This window comes from Copadichromis virginalis, linkage group LG14, assembly GCF_057382275.1.
Source record: "Copadichromis virginalis isolate Kocher_CV1m ecotype Utaka linkage group LG14, C_Virginalis_male_GT1.1, whole genome shotgun sequence".
NCBI lineage: Eukaryota > Metazoa > Chordata > Actinopteri > Cichliformes > Cichlidae > Copadichromis > Copadichromis virginalis.
In genome coordinates, this window is record NC_140631.1 from 30,258,805 (window position 1) to 30,274,783 (window position 15,979).

At 41.3% G+C, this 15,979-nt stretch overlaps 1 protein-coding gene across 4 annotated transcripts in view; it reads right to left on the minus strand.

The window, feature by feature from the left end:
• Positions 1 to 15,979, minus strand: part of cadm1b (cell adhesion molecule 1b) — a 169,539-nt gene that overhangs the window by 57,319 nt on the left and 96,241 nt on the right. The window lies entirely within an intron of this gene.

Below are 15,979 nucleotides of genomic sequence, written 5' to 3' on the forward strand. Positions count from 1 at the left end.
CGCAACGATATCTCACTACCTTAAAGCTTTGCTTCATCTAAAACACAGCGTGTCAGCCAAAACTTGCTTATATGTGATAATTCACCAGAATGAGGCTTCTGGGCAGTTGATGTAAAAAAAAAAAAAAAGAACTCACGAATAATAGGCGTTGATAGACTTGAGCTTGAATGAGCACGCTGCATGTATCCCAGTCCAACCAGCCCTCAGGACAGTCCATAATGAGGCTTTTGAGCTGCTTTAATTGCCAGGTAATTATATGTTGTAGCAACATTATGTAAATGACTCATTATCATCTTGTATGTGTACCATATCTGCCCTCGTTTTGCTGCAATACTTTGTCAGGACTATAACCCAGAAAAATGCGTCGGCCTGATAGCGGGGCATCTCGGTGTTTAATCTTGTCAAGAGAGACCTATATCTAAACACAGAGACTTGTGATATAGTGTAGTGACACCTTCCCTAACCCTTCAGTATGATCCACTTCCTGCTGGTGGCCTCTGAAGGGGCTATAAATAGTGTTTTGGTGGCGGGGGTGCTGTCGTGCAGCGCTCCCCTTCTCTCCTCTGTACCTGCAGCACATTAGGTAGAAGTTATGAGGTGCCAGCTCGCCTGTGATTAGATGTCATGGCTGTCGCTCTGCTTAGACAGTGCTGATAGACAGATTTCTGGGGAAATGCATGTGATGGCATTCGTGCGAGTGCACCCATTGCACCAATATGTCAATCACACTGGATGAGAGCAGGCAGGCTAACCGTCCTCCAAATAATGTCTGTCCTTGTCGCCTCACCTCTTTTCCTTTTCATCCAAATCGCATCTTCCCGTTCTGCACAATGAGCAACATTATGTTCAGAAACACAAAAGTGGAGCATTTCACACTCTCCACCTACATTGATGCTACATTTCCTGCTGGAAACCGGCTCATTGTGAGCATTTGAAAGGGCAGACTCTTGCACTGCAGTATGTTTTCTATACGAAGTGAGGCTCTAAGTGCACCAGTATTCAGGGGTCTACGTTCAACCCATTGCCACCCCAGTGAATCCATAATAATGCACGCTGTTTTTTATTCACTGAGGCAAACTAAGATCTCCGGAGACAAGATGTCTGTGTGGCAAGAGTGGCACATAGCCTCTCTCTCTCTCTTCCTACTGCTCGGTAAAAGCAGTGGGGTAACACTAATGAGGCAACATTTCTTCTCAGTACTAGAGTGATGCCTTTGAATTAATGTTCTTCCTTTCAGGTAAAACATCCCTTGCTTATTTATGCTCATGATCTGAAGCGTGTTGCATGTCAACCTAGTGTGTGATCGCACTGCATAAGAGGACACAACAGAGTGGGATGTTGGAGCTTGGTGTAGTTCCCCATAGAGACACCCACACTGGTTACCTTTGCGACAGTGCATGTGTGTGTGGAGTAATGCTGTCTTACTGTGGGTAGCCCACTGTTTTCATTTAATTAGTAGGATCAGAGGTGGGCTTCAAACTTTTTCTCTTCAAGGAAATCGGATGGAGAAGCGGACTCCTGCAGAGTGGACCCAATAAACACAGGCGACTCTTGAGGTCAGAATTTTCACAAAGCAAACTGATGAAAGAAACTCTGCTTTCCTCACAAATAAGATCAAAAACCAGTCTCTAACACTTTACTCTAGTCTTTCTTATCAGTTGTAACTAGTTTGAAATCCCTATTAAACAATTTGTTCAGTTTCCGCAGATATGCCATTTATTTTTTCTGTGAACTGCAGATGAAATGGTTGGAGGCGACATGACATCTGAGCACGCTCCATGCTTTAGCTGAAAGCCTATCTATTCATTTATCAACAGCAAAACAAATTCGCAGACATTCCAGGTTTGTACTGTAGGTAGCCTATTGGCCTAATAGTGTGCATACATATAGCAACTCCAGGGCTGAAAAATGAAGACTCAAATGTCAAGGCAGCAGTTCCTCTGATGGCCACTTGATGCAGGGTTCAAAGGTGAGTCAGGCCCCGAAGACTCGTGATCAGGGTTTTTTTTATAGCAGCTTTCAAACCAGTACAAAAAGTGCAGTTTTAATCCCCAAAGCTAATATTTTACATCATGACAATTCACTAGCTGGGCCCATGTTGTCATTTTCTCAATGCAGCTGCCAGGCCTGGCAGATCCTCATGTACTAATAAGAAGTGAATAAGTGAAAGAATTGAAAAAAGGGGAGGGAGGATGGGGCACGAAAGCGGGAACGAACAGCTTGTAGAAATGGGTCATCATATATAGATAAGATCCAGAAGGGGCATGTTTGGAGGCGCGGTCCTGCTCCTGAAATTCAGATAATTTATCTCCAATAGTGTATAACTGTTTTAACAGCCCACCTATTTAAGCTACATTAAGCTATAATGCTATCCATTATTAGCAGCTTGGCATGACAGAGCCACCTCTCTGTCATGCCTGTGGGGTTGGAGTTTTAGTTCAATTATTATGGCCTGCTGTGTCGTTAGCACCAACAAAGCGCTCCTGCTTGTCTTTAACTTTTTATTTGTATATTACTTAGCATAAATTAGCAGATACTGACTGTGGGATGCACCCAAGCAGTATATATGGATACACCTCATTAAACAAGCATTAGCTGCTGTCTCAGCATTTTACCCTCTCATCCAAACTATGATCACTTCTCAAAAATAAAAAAAAATAAAAAAAATAAAAATGTTTGCAGCTACATTGTGAAAAGTGGCTAAGCCCATCTGTAGTTACAGTCTGTGGGTGCTCAGACAAAAGTTCAGTGCCAACAGCTCTCAGGTGGGAGACCTTTCTTATCTACCAAAACAAAGGATTTATTTTCCCATTTGGGGTGGAAAGTGAGTCATCCCTTTGGCATAAATCAACCTTGCAAATTATGAAATACTTCTTTGAGTTATGGGTTGTTGCAAAACACAAAGACTAAAAAGTCTATGAGCCTAAGGAAATAATATTAGGCTTACTCACTGCTTAATGTGTCATGAAAATAGCCATTAATTGACTCCTAAAAACCTTTTTAAAAAAAAAAGCAAACAGACCTGAGTTGGGATTACATAACATTTAGTCAAGCAGATGACTTAAAAGTTGACGTGGCTGAAATCATAACAGCTACCGAGCAGCTTAATCTCTACGACAATGGAGCCAACGTCATCCGCCAATTAAGACTGAATAATATGGCCTAAATCTCTACAAAAAGCTTCTGAGTGGACCTCTCAAGATTGTGTGCTCTTGTTATACTAAAAAAAAAGAGCTATTTTCTACTCTGTAAAATGGCAGAACTAATTAAGTTGCATTTCATTTATGTACTTGACCCACTTCTTTTATTATCACCTCTCCGGTACTACTTAATCCAGCCCAAACAGTCAGTGAAATATCAGAAAATGCTCACCTGTAAACACGGCCAGGAATATTCAGATTAAATTTCCCCTGAGTCAATTGAGACATTATAATCAGGTAGGCTTACAGGAGATGCAAAGCATGTTTCTGCTTGATAAACCGCAACAAAAAGGAGATTTTGCAAATATCCCCACAGAAGTGGGTAATTGCTCTGTGTTAATGGGATATGCTTTGTAAAGGTCCAATCTATTGCTTGATTGTGTGAGCAGCGCCAGCAAGACACATGTAGCTGACGCGAGTCTCTGCGTTGGGAGATTAAAGGGTAATCCTTCAGAAATGCTGTCAGATAAAAAAAGAAAAAAGTAGCTATATTGAATTCGGTGCCCTGTCCCCCCTCAGTGAAGTGCTATGGGCATCTGCAATTGCACAGAAATTCCCAGAGATGCGTGTTCTTGTGAATGCAATTTTCAAATTAAGACATGTCAGTGTTAGAAACGCCTTTGAAAGCATAAAAGGTGAATAATATCATCGGTGTACCTGACTGGGTGCTGTCGTTCACAATACACATGAAAATGTCTCTGCGGCTGACAGAAAAAAAGAGAAAAAAAATTGCAAACAGCAGCCAACCGCTTTCATGACAGCTCCGCACAGCTCCGGTAGTGTTCGTGTCTTAGTCGTGTCATAAAGAAAAAAACAAAAAACAAGGGGGTGGGGTGTGTGCGTGTGTTTAAAAAAAAGCTGCTAACAAATTTCTGATGAGTGTGGATGCCAGGCTGCTCTTCCACACGGTCTCACATGATAGGCACCACACAATCCCTGTTACCAAGAAAAGTGGCAAAAATAAAAGCAAAATAAAAGAGACAGTGGTTGCTTTAGATCTGTCAAACTAAAGGTGATCCGACAAGAATTACAAAACAACACTTTTTCAAAAGATATATTGCAAATCAGCACAATATGAGGAAGGGAGAACGGTATAGCAGCACACGATTAAGTCATGCGGATTGTGACAAATGCAGTAACTATCCGGGTCTATGAATCACTTAGCAACTGCTTTTGCTGGGAGGTACAATGATTTCCTTTTTTTTCCTACCAGGCACAATGATCCACTCTGTTATGTTAACAAGACTAGTTGACTGAGCACAGACTTAAGTGCAGCAGCGGCAGCAGCACTACGCTCTGCACCCAAAACCATGCACCAGAGAAGAGACTCGTGTTCTAAGCCGAAGCAAAGCTTAACCTCTGGCAAAGTGACACATCACATCTCATTCACGTTGTCTATTTCGGGTGATGCTGCAACTTTTTGGTGTCTTTTCTTTCTGCTCAGAGGCAGCAGGCACTTTGAAACCTCTTTTCAGCCTGGTGTCAGTTTTTAAAAGAAAGTTGCAGCAGGAGTGCCACGTTTGTTATCACAGTAGAGAAACCGACGCTCTGATTGTGCCCAGATAAAAAAAAAAAGAAACAAGAAATGTTTCAGATCAAGACTCCAAGAACTGTTTATGGGGAAGAACCACTGCTATTCTGGTTACACTGTAATGCCTCACCTAATGTGCGGTCTCTTGCAAGGAAAATTCACATGAGCAATACTCAAGCAGGAAACGGTGAGAACGTGAGTGCGTCCTTTTTAGCTTGTCTGCCAGCATATTTGCTTACTCACTAGGAATGTGTGTACATCTGTGCAAGCACGCCTGATGTATGTGTGTGTGAGGGGTAATTAGGACATTAGGAGAAGCTTCTGACAGGCTTGTCATCGCCACAGCCTGCCCAGTGGAAAGGAGCTGGTCAGAGGGGTAAGTGGGGGTCCGGCAGGGTCAAGAGACAGCTGCTGCACCACCACTCACTGTCTGGAAGCTCTCAGAGAATATTAAACCACCGGGGCTTCAGCCAAGATGCTCCCTTATTTATGGAATACACAAAGGCTTTCCAAAAGGAGGCAGTGGCTAATTTATGCCACTGTTGTGAAAGTGCTGGGTTTTTTTGTGGTTTTGGGGGTTTTTTGATCATGAAACAAAAGAGCATAAACATAAAAAGACCAGAATAAATGGCGATGGCATCGAGGTAACTGAGGTTATTTTGTAAATCAGCGAATTTGGAACACAGCGTCTGTTGTTCTCACTTTTTCACTCACGCTTCTTTTCTTTTTTTCTCATGATGATAAATCTGTGCGGTCTTACACCTCCTGTGTATGTGTCGCCAGCGCAGAAAGGCTCTATTATTACAATGTGAGACATATTAAATACATCTCCAAAGGCTGATGACCTTGGTGATGGCATACCATTAATTGTATAGATGGATTATTATCATCACAACAATAACATGGCTGCCTTCTTGCTCCACTCACCCAAACACCTGGGCCCATTCCCCGGCTGCGTGTGCTCATATACTCATAATCACTTCTATCAGCCCAAAATGTTAACTGCATCCGGGGACGCTAAATACGTCCATTTGTTTGCAGTTGTAATGTCTTTTGTGCGCCTCAATCAGGCACCTGTCAGACACACACCTGCTACCTCAGAGCTAAGAGAAAAGGCAGAGGGAAAGCCTTTTGTTTCCTCACAGAGTTTATAATCAGCACGTTGTTTCCAATCTTCTCCCACCATTTTTCAATTTCCCATTTCCCTTTTCTCAGTCAAATCACTGCTATCAATCAGGTGCGTGTTTGAGAACGAGAGAGAGAGAGGAGAAAGAGAGGGGGAAGTTCCTTGATGGAACCATCTCCAGCCCCAGGCCTCATTAGTCAGAGAGTGCAGAAAAGAAACGTGTGCGTGGATGTGAGTGGCGCGCACACGTGCGAATGTGTGTGCACGTGATAAAAATGAATACAGGGAGAGTGTGTCTGTCAATATGAGGCCATTTAGCATTTCCTATTCCATCCAAATGATGCACAGCGGACATTATGCTCTCTATTTGAGTTTCTCTAAATGGATATTCAACCCAGTAAGTTCTATTATATTTTGCCCTTTCCCTCCACTGTGCTTACTGATATCATGGCAGAAGATGACCTATAGCGTTTCAAAACAATTTCTGTGCAACCATGACAACATCTTCTCATATCAGCTTGCAGTGAAAACATCTCAAAAACGAATGCAGCTGACTGATGTGGCAGTCGATACACAACAGCTGCATAGGCACAAGCTATATTGATTAATGTGACAAGATGGGCTCAAAGTGCATCGACATCCTTGAGGAGAGTCGGCTTAGTTGCCGGTACTGAACACTGCTACAAGAGGAACAGAACAAAGCCCTCGGTTAACATTCATGAGGCACAAATTAGGAAACAAATACAAACACTGAATAAAGGATGGGCAAACACAGCGAGCTGAGATTTTTGCCAACGTGGCAATATGTTCGATGTTTTACTGAGTGTATTGATTATAAAAGAGATCCATTTGAAGTGGCTGGACAAAATGGCAACTATAGTAAATTCACAATGGCAGGGTAATATACAGCTTCACTGCTTTCATTTATTCACAGCTTGACATTTCCTCCCTTCCACAGAGTGTGCTCTAACTGTGTGCCAATGGCCACATCACTTAGACTGGACCCGCATGAATATTTAACATTAGCGCCTGGCTCGTAGCACGCAGAAAATGAATTATTTTTAGTGGGCTTTGCAGAGGCACCGTGAAAAACCCCTCACTCCGGTGATGAATCGCTGGAGAGTTTATGTTGTATTAAGCAGGCAAAACAAATGGCTATCAATCATTTGAAGCTTTCCATGCTTGCCAGCTATGCATCTCTTGCTCCCCTTTCAGAGATTCAGTCGGTTTTCAGAGGGATCAGCTGCCAGCTTTGGGTTGTGCAAAAAAGGGTCAGCCTCGAGTTCACTGGTGTTTGTTGACAAGCCCTTTTTAGAAGAGGCAGACAGCCTGCGACTGAATGCAGCTTTAGGTAAATGTAAACACAGCTTCAGATGTGCTTCGTGAGTTAGCATCGTGCTACGGTTAATGGAATAAAAACCTCAGTTTCCATTCTTCCGTGATGCCCTCTTTTTATCTGTCTGCAAAAACTGCTTCATAATCTCAAACTTAACTTTTGAGGTTTTCAACATTACCCTTTTTTTCCTCCATGTGCATTGCACTCTAGGTCATTACACATCCATTGCATCATGTGAAACGCTTCCAAACTTTATTAAGCCCGACACAAACGTGACCGAGACTTACACAAGATGCATTTCACGGCGCACGAGCTATAATGAACTTGTATGGTACTGTATTATTGCACAATCTGTCAGATGCATTATGCAGCTACATCAGCGATGATAATAAATCATTTTGAAGAAAGGGAGAGAACTAAGATCAAATATAAACCACAAATAATTTGTTTTGAACGCGCTCCAGTACATCTTGGGAACTTGGGTTTTGTGTATACAATTTTTAACTCTGGAAAATATCCACTGTAACGGAAGGAGATCAACCAGATCCGTGGCTGGCCAATGATCAAATCATGTTTGATGTTTGAACTACCTAACCTCTTAAATCCCACTATCCCACTGTTGGGAGAGTGAATTAAAACTTGTCCTGTACAGCAAAACACTCTTAATGGGGATTCCAATTTTTCTGCCTGACTAAAGACTATATGTCAGACTGAATTTCAGGGAAATGTGTGAACTGAATCTAGAAGAAGCCCAGAATTTGACAGTTTAGAGCTACGTTAACAATGTGTTTCCAACAGATAATACAGCTTAGCATATATTCATTTTTTTATATAGTGCCAAATCACAATAAGTCACCTTAAGGTGCTTTATATTATAAAACCCTACAATAATATACAGTCAGCACAAGTGAAACAGGCAAAAAAAGAGTTGCTCTTTCAATTTCCATCTTGCATTTATGCAATAAGTCATTTATTAAACCTCAAACTTAATTTCTGCAGTCCTAAAAAGAATTAACACACTGTAAATATATTACAACTCTAAGAAACTGTTGGAACATGCTTCTATGCATCACATATTATGTGTAATCCTATCAGACAATCTGTGACCTTGCAACTATTTAAGGGATATTTTAAAGAAAACTGGGTCAACAGGGCTTAAATTGGTTTATATGATTCCTAATAACAGAATAAAATAGAGCACGTGTGCGACAACTGCGCGACCTACTTTTTAAATGTATGTTTGATATAGCGTTTGATAAGGTTTAAGAGAATTTTGGTTCCAGAGAAGCATGCAATCTGAGATCCATGAAAAGATCTTTTGTACCATTTTGTGCGAGGGAAAGGTTCAAGCTGAGGTTTGAGTGAATCATCATTTGTAAAAGCTGATTTAAAATGACATCCACATCAGTGAAAGGCTTGCTGGATCCTGATAGACCACTGCTGAGGCCGCTGGTACAAAGGTGTGAATGCTGCAAATAAATAAAACTGCTTGCAGAAATGAAATTTCAAAATAAATCCTCGAATATTAAGAGTGCCAACAGATCAAACCTAAGAGCGCATAGAGAAGTAGTGCTTATAGATGATTAAATCAGCGCCTCATGCTTCCCCCGTACCTGCTTTGAGTTTTATTTGATTGGCTACGCAATTACCTTAACATTGGTTAATTGCTAGTTAATCTACCTCTCAAAGCAATCACACAACCCTCTGGTCTGCCAATCAGCAATTTAAAAATCACGTTTAAATTCAGTCAGCTAAAATATACACGTACGCACGAAAGGGTGCCCAGGACGCCGACGTGACACGTGGAGTTTACAGATTCTCGGATTACTTGACAGTTTCATTAAGACAGATTACCGTGACCCTGAAGTTTTAATCTACCAGATAAAGTGAAGCTGTTTTTACACCCATCGTCCAGGATGCACTTCATTTCCAACAACATCCGAACCTGAGATGAGATTTGGCCTCCTTCAAATACAATCTGAATTGATTAAACAGAAACTGGCAGGCTGAACAGAGCAGAGGAGAGTACAAACTCGTCCACGCAGCCAGTGGCGACTGTGGACACAAGATTGAGGGTAAGATATCCGTGAGTGGCCGGGCACCTGAGTCTGAGAGATAGTACTGCTTACTTGCGGAGGAGGGGGGAGGTGGGGAGAATGACAAGGTGGGGTTTTTTTTGCCTGTGTTTTCCCTTGAGGTTAATATTTTATGGATGTGTGATACAGTTCAGGTGACAGTTTGAGATGACGGAGAGTCAGCGTGCAGGCGGCAAGAGTTCAGCGATTTATTAAAAGGGAGGGAGTGTGGCACGGGGGAGATCTGAGAAATGTGTTAGTAGCTGTTAATGCGAGGGGTCTCAAAATGACTAAAGTTTGTGCTCGTACATGCAGTCATGCACATGTGTGTGAGATGAGCTTTCTGCAACCCGAGCCCATTAGAAAAGCAGAGGCACTGGCAGTACAGATGTGTCTCTCTCTGAGTCCGACATGAAACACAGGAAACGGCCTCTTTGATCATTATCTACCTGTCAGTCTGCCCTCCACGGGGACCACCTGTTACTACTGCTGATGTGCCGCAATGACAGGCCAGGGGCACTCACACAAACTTAACACACATCAGGCAAAAAGAAAGAAAGAAAAAGGAGCACCGCTATGAGTCTGGATGGTGTCTACATTCAAACTTTTCCCCATGGAGGTATAACCATGACTACGAGTACTGTGGGTAAAACGCAGGTTATTTTTCTAAATTTGGATTCCAATTAGCCTCAGTGACTGTGAGGCTCGCTTGGGTCCACATTCGCATTCATACCAACAGGCAATTTGGTCTCCGATCCCCGTGATTGTATGTTTGTTGGATGTGGGAGGGAAACAAGCTGAAATCCATGTGATCAAAGGGAGAACATATCTAGGAGTGAGTCAGAAGCAAACAAACTCGCACAGGTTCATTTGTTTGACTTCCTTCTTCTACAGCTACGTACTGTCTCATACAACCTGCTGAGAAAACTTCTACAAATAAAAAGACACAGCGACTACATATAGACTGCGCTGTGAGGTTGAGCCCAGTGGCTCCAAGCATGATTGCAATCAACAAATGTGGTCATCTTCCACGGTTTCTGTGTGCCCTCACGTAAAAAGGAGTTATTTTCTTGCACCCACAGCTTATATGATAACGATGTCAATTAATTCTTTTTTCTCTTTCCAAAGGGAAAGCAACCTTAAAAAGATGGTTCAAACAAACCAGAAAAAAACATTTGTCAGTTTCATTTACTTGTTGTCAGGGTCTAATATTCCAGGGTTTATTTTTATTTTTAGATCTAGTTCTTTTGTTTTAACTTTTGACGTTCTAATAAAAAAAAACTTTGACTAAATATCTCAGCTATAGCAAGGAAAACTGATGCGTGCTTTAGAACAGGAAACTACAAAAGACTGTGATAAAAAAAATAATATCCCTGATCAGATGCAAACTCTCGTCTCCCGCATCAATCGAACCTTTAATCCACCTTCTAAGCCCTTCCAATCCGCCTTGCTACATAAAGGACACCTGCCTTTCTGCAATCATGCAGAATGCTGGTATTAAAGATAATTTGTGAGACGTGCAACTTGATGAACCCAATATTAATGCAATTACCAGAGGCAGTGGGCTGGAAAAGTCGACGTTAAAATGTTTCTTGTTTTAGAAACTTCCGGCAAAACTGCCGCCGACAGGTGTTATTATTTTTTTTATTTTCTCTGTAAAATAAAATACCAATAACGTCTACTGTAATTGTGTGAAAACACAAATAACCTGCTAAACTGACCCTTTAAAGCTAGACTGCTGTGAAGCTGTCAGCAATAAAACGGGCTCCGTACTGTGCAGAGACCTGCTGGCTTCGAGGGAAATAAACTTTTCTAACCAGTTCCCAAAGTGAAGCTGTCTGAAGCTGTCTGTACGGTATGTGAATCGTTTGTGTATCTGTGGGTTAACAACTGTTGGTCATCGTTTTGAAAAGAAATTCTTCAGAGACTCGGTTTGCTTGGCTTGTTAGGGGAATATCAGCACCTTTATGATCAATCAAAGAGTTTCTAAACCCTTGTACCCTCTGCTGCCTTGCTGCTTTTTCGCCGCATTCCCTTTTGCTCCTGTTCTCTCAATTTTTTTTGTCAACACTGACTCCGTCTTCTGTAGGTTAAAGTTACCACTTTAATCTTTGCTTGCCCCCACTGGCACCCAGCATAAACAAATGAACACTATAATGCAGCAGCATACACACATTTATATGCACAGCCATGTTTGTCTGTCTTTGTGTTTCGGGCAAGCTTGACTCCGTTGTTAGCGTACCACCCACATGACTTGCGGTGGTCACATTTGGTTGCGGCAATTTACACACTTTAAGTTGTAATGGCTTTTCCACATCTTTCTCAGAAACAGCTCAGACACCTCTGTAACTACTTTGGGAATACACTGCGCGGCCACAGCGCCAACAGCATTAGTATGAATTGTACTGTCAATTTAAAGGGAATGTTTGAAGCTTATTCTAATGGGAATGAGTCTGTTCTGAGAGCAGGACACGCAGGACAGTGGAGGAACATGCGGCTATGATGTTGTGTGGACGCGAGCAGAAACATTTCATTGTACATGCTAAATTTTCTGACGCAGTCTCACGTAATGCCATCTCTGTCAAGCTTCAGATCAGAGCGTCAGATCTTTCAGCACAACATCAAAGACTCCTCACAACCAAGTGCGCGCCAAACAAACCAGACTCCAGCAGACTCACAAATTCACAGGAGCTTATTGCATCTGCACAGCCATATAACACAGTGTCTGCACCTTAAAGCCGGCAAACACACTAATCACCTCAGATGAAGAAGACCAAAGCTTGTAATGTCCTAGCTTATTTGGATTTTTTAAAAATATGTATACACCAGACACGACTTCAATGTATTGATCACTTTTGAAATGAATTGAATTCATTACAGAACCATACTTGTTCTTATAATGATATAAATTTATTTTAAAAACATCCTAGCTAATAGGAGTATATCTACCACCAGTTCAACTGCTTGTAACTTTAATTTTTTACTGATAAATTAAATAAATGATGCAGTTGATCATGTGGTGCGCAGCGGGGTACGAGCATGCATTTAGATTGTTGCTTAAAGCAGCTGTAATCAATATTCTTATAATGGCAAGAAACTGGTTCCTTGTAGGGAACAGACAGAGAATTAGCGGCAGACGCTGCAGCAGCACTCAGCTTTACGGAGCTTTATATTGCCTTTCAGTTCATTGCTTACAACTTGCTGCCCAACTCTACTGTTTCACTTCACTGCTGCTGCTCTGGCAGTTTCATATTCAGCTGCAGCAGGCAGCTGTTTTCAGTTTTCAGTTACAGAAAAGAAAAGAAAAAAGCTGTAAAACCATATTGTACATGACCTGCCCGGTAACAAACAAGTGGCAGACAAAGTTAGAAACTAGCGGGTGAACACAGTATGGAGCAGCAAACGAGCTGATATTTCCCTAAGGAGTTTGTGGAGACAAGTACAGAGCTACAGTAAAGCCAGACTGAATATTCATCAGGTCACCTAAAAAACACAACACAAAAAATGCTAATGTTGCTTCGTATTTACTGGATGTGCTAAAAAAAAAAAGATGTTTGCCAAAAGAACTTGAAGGTGAAATATGTCAATTTTGTAGTTGTAGCTTGTGCAATGGAAACTCGAGTAAGAATCACCAGGGCAAATATAAACATTTATAACTAACATTTTAATATTTTTTCTTTTAGCATGGTGAGGAACTTTAACTGCAGCTACTTAACAAATGCAGTGGATTAAACAAAAAAGGCTCCTAACTAGAAACAAAACTAGAAGTATATAATTCTACACAGTGCTCAGCCACCAAATGTAGGGTGGGTGCCACAGTTGTACAAAATTGACAGTACTTGTAATGTTTTTCTAATGGTTAATCCACCAGTATGTGCATCAAAATGATGTAACAAACTAATGTTGGCAAAATATGCCTGTAAAATATGTGAGTTTCATACAAATATACCTGAAGGTTACATCAAAATGGTTAAGTGGTTCACACAATGCAGAGACTAGCAGGTAAACTGGAAATAGCTTACATTGTTAAAATTTTAGGTTTCATTTAATTTGATCACAGAGATGCTGCAAACACTTTCCAGTTTTTTTTAAACAATTTTAATTATTTAAATACATTTCATCAGTAATTGAAAACTATTGAAATGCCAGGCTTTATAATGTATTTTTCCACTTTAAAAAAAAAAGAGTCTTTTTTAAAATTGTTTCTAAAAAATTATCTTTTTAAAAATTGTTTCTAAAAAAAAAATCTTGGTCTTATTTCAGCTTTTTTCTTGTAATTTGTTCTTGCTTTTAATTCTAGGTTTCATGTTTGTTTTTCTTTCTTTAAAGCACAGAGTGGCTCTGTGAAACATACTGAATATTTCTTGCTGTCTTGCTTGTTTTAGCGATCGGTGCTTATTATGCATCCTTCCACAGTTCATAACAATAACACCAATATCATAGTTCTGTCACAAAAAGGTTTATAACATATAATATCAGCAATCCAGTGGATATCGCTGCTGCTGCTGATAATAATAGCAATAAAATGTGAGATGTTGCACAGTAGTCCTTGCCAGAAGATGCGTCGAACGTGGAAGACACGATGATCACTGAAGAAATAAAGACAACCATTTACCATTTGGCTAATCTATGACACAACACCGCTGACACTCATAAGATTAGAGATGCCTTTCAGTCTAAATCAGGCCTCTATCTGCATGCTTAGCACTATTACTGCCTTTATGGGGTACTACCCTCAGGGGTCTATTGCCCACACGATAGTGGATGCCAAGCTCAAATACACTTTCTCTCACACAGTCACACCGAACGGGATGAAGATGAATCAAATATGATGATTAACAGGAAAAACATTCAGTGAAAGTCTTTATAGAAAGTGTTTCCGTGGGCTGATGGCACAGTCAACGCGGTGGAAACTCCCCAGCAGTCATGAATCACTCGTCAGGAGTTTCCTTTCTCTCAAATTTAAATGCATACTTTAACATCAAAGGTGCGACCATACCGCTAATGCAGCAGAACAGACTGTTGGAGCTTTCATGCCCAGAAAAATAGCGTTTGATAGAATTTTTTTTTTTGCCAGACACAGAAAACACTGGCAGTAGTGTGTTTTCCAGGAAGATGAGGCCTATGCATAGGGTACTGTTTGTTTTTCAGACAAGAGACTGCCACTGGAATGCCAGTGTAAATACTCGGTTTTGTCAGTTCTCTCTGCTGTTGTTTGGGATCCAGAGCAACCACAGGATCAGCATCAGAGAACATTCTTATCCTTCGGCTTACAAACATACCAAACTGGAGCTCCGCATCCTCTTCCTAGCCTTACTGTTCTTTGCTCTGAGCCAGCTCTACTCCCAGAATTTCTTTAAAAAGCCCTCACAACTGTTCCTCACATTTGGTTTGTGCACAAGGTTGATGGAGCCACGGTTCAGTGGCAAGTTCAGTTGGGGAGGTCTGCCTTTTGCTGTGGCGGTGAAGAATTATTAAAAGATTCTGCAGCTTTTTGGCGAAAGCAATAAAATGACATGACAAGAGGAGCGACGAGGAGATGTTTTTGTTTGTATTGAGCTCATGTTACAGCAAAACCCCCTCAATATGTTTCACCTTTCAGTTTAAATTTGCACCTTCCTACTCCGTTTTGTATTTACGAGGAGCGGCGCAGGGTTGAGCAGTGGATTTTTAAAATGAAATTACTAGAGTCAGTTTCAACAATACAGAATACCTCTCATACAACCTGGCGATAACAAAGAGCTGTATAATGAGGTAAAATAAAGGCTAAATGAATCCAAATCAGAGGAGCCATGAGACCCGTGGAATGTGCGCTGACAACAATTAGCTAGCTCATCCAGCATACGAATCAGCTCCTGGCACATTACGCACATACTGTAAAGCTCATTACTGCTGCAAGGCACACAATCAGTCGATCAAATTCAGCGGCGGAGCGCGCTCCGTCAGGATCCGCCTGTCATTCAACTCTTTAACCCGCTGCTGCGCCCCAATCACCCAGCGCAGACACAACAACAGCCTCACGTTCTGTTTTAACAAGTCATGCTTCGTTATGTGCGGGACTTTTCCCAGACTTTTGCGCTCTTTGATGGATGCTGACTGTTGTGATGCTTTCATCTCCTTTCTCAAAAAAAAAAAGAAAAAAAAAAGGGGGAATAAGAAGAAAAAAGAGAAAGAATTCTTGAACGCAAACACCCATGGTTAAACATAAAAGGGCTGAGATATTTTAAAACTGACATCACTTCAAAGGGAGTGAACACATTCAAAGGGTATCACAGGGAGGAGACTCAAAAGCCTGCTAGTCACCTGTAATCCACTGCTAATACTTGGTCCCCACAAGCGCGCATTAACATTCACGTCGTTCACACATGCCCCGGTTCGATGTATAGATGTCGTTAATATTCAACCTGCAAGAATGTCTCACATAGATATTCTGGACTCGCTCGATTTAGGAAACAGGATCTATACACGAATGCAAGGATTATCTCGTGAATATATCAGTGTCATTACAGCAGCTGTGTTATAGTGACAACTGTTCTGTTAGCCGGCATCTCTTTCTCCACTGCTCTTTTTGGTGTCTCGTTCTTTCATCACTTTAGCTCTTTGACTCCTGCCTCCACATTCTTTGAATTTGATGCCAGCTCGCTGTGTTGAAAAGGTATAGTTTTTTAAAAAGAGGAACTACCTTACTTTTAAATAAACCAAGGAAGGAAC